Source organism: Lipotes vexillifer, unplaced genomic scaffold (assembly GCF_000442215.2).
Source record: "Lipotes vexillifer unplaced genomic scaffold, Lipotes_vexillifer_v1.1 scaffold71, whole genome shotgun sequence".
Lineage (NCBI taxonomy): Eukaryota > Metazoa > Chordata > Mammalia > Artiodactyla > Lipotidae > Lipotes > Lipotes vexillifer.
The window spans coordinates 7,426,698-7,432,656 of record NW_006793703.1 but is presented as its reverse complement, the minus strand read 5'-3'; the positions used below and the strand labels follow the sequence as shown (position 1 = coordinate 7,432,656).

At 39.2% G+C, this 5,959-nt stretch overlaps 1 non-coding gene across 1 annotated transcript; it reads left to right on the top strand.

Moving 5' to 3' along the window:
• The first annotated feature begins 4,889 nt into the window (after positions 1-4,889).
• TRNAG-CCC (transfer RNA glycine (anticodon CCC)) lies at positions 4,890-4,962 on the top strand. Its single transcript has one exon. It is a non-coding gene; the product is annotated as a tRNA-Gly (tRNA).
• The last annotated feature ends 997 nt before the right edge of the window (positions 4,963-5,959 follow it).

Sequence of the window (5,959 nt, the reverse complement as noted above, 5' to 3'; positions counted from 1 at the left end):
CCCATAGGAAGAGGAGAAGGGAAAAGAGGGCAACGCATGTACCTGTTCTGGGGGCGCCACCTAGAAATCACGGCAGTACCTACTCATAAGAAAAAGCTGTAAAATGTAATTAGCTGCCAAAAACTCCAAGTAGCTAAAAATTCCGTTAACTATTTAAGAGAGGGGAACAAGAACAGATACTGGGGTCCGTGAGGGCTTCTGCTATACATTTAGAGTTCTTATGTCATAGTGTACATTTAATCGCTCTCAGCAATCCTTGTATCTCCTAATATTCAGATTCTAACATGACGAATACCTCCAGGTTTTGTAGTATAAAATACTGGTTCTTTACTGAATACTGTAGTCAGGATTCTGGTGGCTGGAATGAGAAATATCAGGTAAATTGTAAAATTTGGAGATTTCTCAGGGTCTTTTTCAATAAAGAGAATGTTATTTTAATAAGATTTATTTTGTGATATGTAAATATTACATATCCTATAAAAACAAAAAAACTATATAAATTATTATTTCCCAATTCCCATTTCAAAACATCAATATGCCATCTTCAGATTCCTATTCCTCTGTAGCCAGAGTCCTGCTGTTCCAAACAAACAAATAAACAAAAAGCCCAGCATTTTGGAGAACTGTGCAGTGCCCATAAATCTCAGTGCATAAATTCACACAGAGATGACATAAATTCACCAAAAGTCCGGTGTTCCCACCACCAGTCCAATGACTCCTCTCGGCTTTCTGCTGAACTCCATATCATACGAAGGGTACAATCTTTTGTAAAGGGGCACTCAGATTGTGTTAATTTCACTTTTTGGCACATGCTTTTGAATTTGGCTCCCTGGATTTGAAGATCCTTGAAACCATCCTGGATTGGGCTTCTTCAATCCTAACCACTTCCCTCCACTCATCAACTCTGGCCCTTCCCTTCTTTCCAGAACAAACCTAGAAATTCAGTCCTAGAGTTTCTTGGTAGTAATACCTCACTTACTGTCCCTCAGCAAGTTGAGGACCGTTTTTCTATGCATCTGACACAATGTACACCTATTTCCTTTGACGTTTCTCTTCCCTCCCTTTTCTCTCTGAAACTTTCCTTTCCTCTTTTTCTCTTTGCACCCTCTTGCCATGCTTTAAGCCAGTCTAGTGGCTCCTGATGACCATTTACCCACTGCTGATCCCTTACCCAGGGCTCCTCAGCTAAACCTCAAAAATTTAACTAATGATGTGCCCTCTAATGTATTGCTTAATTTGGGGGAACTTCCCATTAAACTTCAGTAGCCATGGAACAGTGTGGTGACTTCCATGATCCAGGTGTGCAACGCCCATGCAAAACACATGATAAGCGATGCTTTAAACAAGTTTCTTACAGAAAGTGCCTACTGTTAAAATATTAGAAAAATATATTGTAGAATGAGTTGAAATACAGGCACTTAAAGGCCTAGGGAGTCAGATCAGCAATTCCAAAAGTGAATTCCTCAGATAGCTGGGAAAATTGCCAACAAAATCTTTCTCCCCATGAGTTGACTCTAGCCACTATTTATTATTGAAATTCCACTATTTATTGAAACAAAGAATCTTCTTTGCTTTGTTTTCAGTTTAGGGTGTGTGAGGATAATGAGAACAGAATGTCCTGGAGGGTAAATGGTGGAAATGATAACATAAATGGACTTGGCTTCCAAATCCATCCCTACAGAAGAAGGGAGATAATGGAGCAGGGAAGCAATTGAATACAGAATGTAGAGTATGAGGAAATATATCATCAGCTTCAGAGCACCCACAGGAGCCTGGGGATTCCAAAGAACAGTGGCATTTCTCTGCATCGTCTGTATAAGTCTCCTCAAGGAATTGATTAACAAATAAGCAGATGTCACATTAATGATGAATTGGAGAAATGAGCTCAAGACCAAAGGGGTCACCAAAGACAAGATTCTCTCATTGATGTCAAATACTGTGCCATTTCTCCCAGCCACAAATTCAGAAGTGGGTGCTTTCTGTCTGAGTACAACATACAGGAGAGTGGTGAAGACAGAAATCAGCATACATACCAGCAGCAGCCAGGGCATCTTGGGGGAGGGATTTTGTTTCAGCAGGTGAAACAGTGAGTGTTGGTAGTTAGCAATCTTCACACAGTACAAGGCATTGAGCAAGGTTACAAACCAAAGACTATTAGAGTCCAAAAACATCCAAAATGACAGGGGAAAAAAATGGCTATGTAGACTGACCTTTCCATATTTGTAGAGATGAAGAAAACAGCATTCAGTCCCAGTATAAGAAATCGGGTGATGCCCAAGCTGAACAGGAGTCTATCAGAAGAGGAGATTCTGTGGCTTTTGACCCAAGTATTGTAACTGACTACTACAATGAAGAGATTCACGATGAGTCCTACAAAAGTCAAAATCACTGAGACAATAACAGAAAAAGAAAAGAATGTCTGAAGTGTCTTTAGTCACTGAGGATTCAGCAGTTGCGGTGTTGATGCTGGGAGCAGGAAAAATATTGAAAGGTACAAGTAGGCACCAGTACCAAGCCAGGAAAGATATTTCCTTTTTAAATTTTCCCCAGTGTGACAAATGAGCAATCAGTGGTCTAAGAGCCAGCTGCTTTACTGAGATGCAAATTTTCCAAGGATTGCATTACTATTTCTTCATTCATATCCTGTTTTCCCTAGAAATGCCTAATTAAAACAGCAGAAGTGAACCCAGGAGTCCACTTCTCCAAGAGAAGGAAAGCTAGAGGGAGGAATTATGGCAGCCTCCAAGGACTTAGAAAGCAAACGACTGAGTTCCAGTCCAGCATGTTTGTTTCACTGTTTCACAGTGAATGCAGCTTTTCTTAATAGCAACCCGAGAATATGGTGGGAATTCTCATGCCTCCCTCCTACCCATCCACTCCCCCAACCACAAAAGCACGGATTACCCAAATCCAACTTCTCTCTCTCCCCTCTCATCTGTTGATGCTGCATCCATTTTCTCCATCTGTCATTCTGGCCATGCCAATTTTACTCTTTCATCCCTTAGCATCTATGGCAATTTACAGTTATCTAATAGATTAAGTTCAAGAACCCCACACCTCCTGGAGAAAGCCTTTTTCAACTAGTTTCACCCTTTCATGATGATTCTTTTACTTTCATTTCTTCCCCAGGCACCTATATAGATTTGTGTCATAATAATTTGCTGTGATCTGCTTTTTCTTGGAAAAGAAATGTCAGCCATTTCATGTGTTTCCTTTATAGACCTGGTTTATGCTTAGAACACATGTGGCTATTTTCTCTCAGGCATTTAACTGCCAATCAAAGTATTCTGGTACTAGATACACAGTAATGTTTCAGTTATAGTTTTGTGGGCAAAATAGATAGTCATATCATTGCCCGATTTCCCTGTAGTTTCTTAGGTAGTAAAGGGTACAAATTATACCTGGCAAATTATATTCTCAAAGACTATGAGTGAGTGCAAGAGTATGATACTCTTACCTACTCCAGCAGTTGGGTGAAGCCAAGGCACAATCCTGGATGCAGCCACATGTAGGTTACCAAACTAGCAGCAAGGTAATGCGTACAAAGTCCTATTACCAAATCCAAATAGGAACAGATAAGAAGAAGGAGCTAAGATATGAAAATCACCAGGTCCAGAAGAGAAGAGTAAATTCCTGAGGCTCTTTAAGAAAGACAACAGGAAGGCAAGCCTGGAGGAACTCCCTGATCTAGAACCTAGCTTTCTGTACAAAACTAATGGGCACTGACAGAGGCACGCCCAGATCAAACAAGTAACACAGAGTGAATAAGCAAGGCAACAGTTAAAGGAAAGATTATATCAGAGCACATATCTCTACTTAACTATCTACAAAATAGATTACTACATTGAAGTAATTAAGTTAAAATATTATAACTACCACATTTAAACAGAATAAACAATATGGAGTAAGATATAAGAATTAAATGTTCCATACTTGAAAACCAGAGTTTGTGGTTACAAATAAAAAACATACAATGGATTCACAAAAACCAAAAAGAAGAGAACTCAAGCATAATACAAAGAAAACCTTCAAAACACAAAAGGAAAAACAAAAAAGAAAAACAAAGGAACAAAGAAGAAATATAAAATCAACTGCAAAACAAGGTTTAAAATGGCAATAATTATCTATCAGTAATTACTCAAATGTCAATGGACTAAATGCTCCAATCAAAAGACAGAGAATGGCAGATTTGATAATAAATCAATAGCCTACAATATGCTGCCTACAAGAGACCTACTTTAGGGCAAAGGACACAGATAGATTGAAAGTGAGGGGATGGAAGAAGATAGTTCATGCAGATGGAAATGACAATAAAAGGGGGTTGCAATACTCCTATCAGACAAAATAGACTTTAAAACCAAGGCCATGAAGAAAGAGAAAGAAAGACACTCTATAATGATAAAAAGATCAACACAAGAGGAGGATATTACATTCGTTAATATATATGCACCCAATATAGGAACAGCTAAACACATAAGACGAATGCTAACAGACATAAAGGGAGAAACTGATAGGAATACAATAACAGTAGGAGACTTTAACACCCCGCTCATATCAATGGACAGATCTTCTAGACAGAAAATCAATAAGGCAACAGAGATACTAAATGACACAATAGAACAGTTAGACTAAATTGATATTTTCAGGACATTACATTCAAAAGAAACAGAATACACATTCTTTTCAAGTGCACATGGAACATTCTCTAGGACAGACTACACACTAGGACACAAAACAAGCCTCAACAAATTTAAGAGGATAGAAAGTATTTCAAACATCTTTTCTGACCACACAGCATGAAACTAGAAATCAACCACAGAGAGAAAAATGAGAAAAAAACGATTACATGGAGACTAAACAACATGCTACTAAAACACCAATGGAGGACTTCCCTGGTGGTCCAGTGGCTAAGGCTCTGCGCTCCCAATGCAGGGGGCCCAGGTTCGATCCCTGGTCAGGGAACTAGATCGCGCATGCCTCAACTACAGATCTCACATGCCACAACTAAGACCCACACAGCCAAATAATAATTTTTTTTTTTTAAGAAAAGAGTTGGGCTTCCCTGGCGGCGCAGGGGTTGAGAGTCCGCCTCCCGATGCAGGGGACATGAGTTTGTGCCCCGGTCTGGGAGGATCCCACGTGCCGCGTGAGCCATGGCCGCTGGGCCTGCGCGTCCGGAGCCTGTGCTCCGCGATAAAAATAAAAATAAAAATAAAAATAAATTTTTTAAAAATTAAAAAAAGAGTCAATGATGAAATCAAAGGGGAAATTTAAAAATACCTGAGACAGGATTAAAGACCTAAATGTAAGGCCAGAGAGTATAAAACTCTTAGAGGAAAACATAGGCAGAACACTCTATGACATATATACAGCAAGATAATCACGGCAAGATCCTTTTTGACCCACCTCCTAGAGAAATGGAAATAAAAACAAAAATAAACAAATGGGACCTAATGAAACTTAAAAGCTTTTGCACAGCAAAGGGAACCATAAACAAGACCAAAAGACAACCCTCAGAATGGCAGAAAATATTTGCAAATGAAGCAACTGACAAAAGATTAATCTCCACAATTTACAAGCAGCTCATGCAGTTCAATATCAAAAAAAAAAACAACGCAATCCAAAAATGGGCAGAAGACCTAAATAGACATTTCTCCAAAGAAGATATACAGATTGCCAACAAACACATGAAAGAATGCTCAACATCATTAATCATTAGAGAAATGCAAATCAAAACTACAATGAGACATCATCTCACACTGGTCAGAATGGCCGTCATCAAAAAATCTAGAAACAATAAATGCTGGAGAGGGTGTGGAGAAAAGGGAACACTCTTGCACTGCTGGTGGGTATGTGAATTGGTAGAGCCACTATGGAAAACAGTATGGAGGTTCCTTAAAAAACTGCAAATAGAACTACCATATGACCCAGCAATCCCACTACTGGGCATATACCCTGA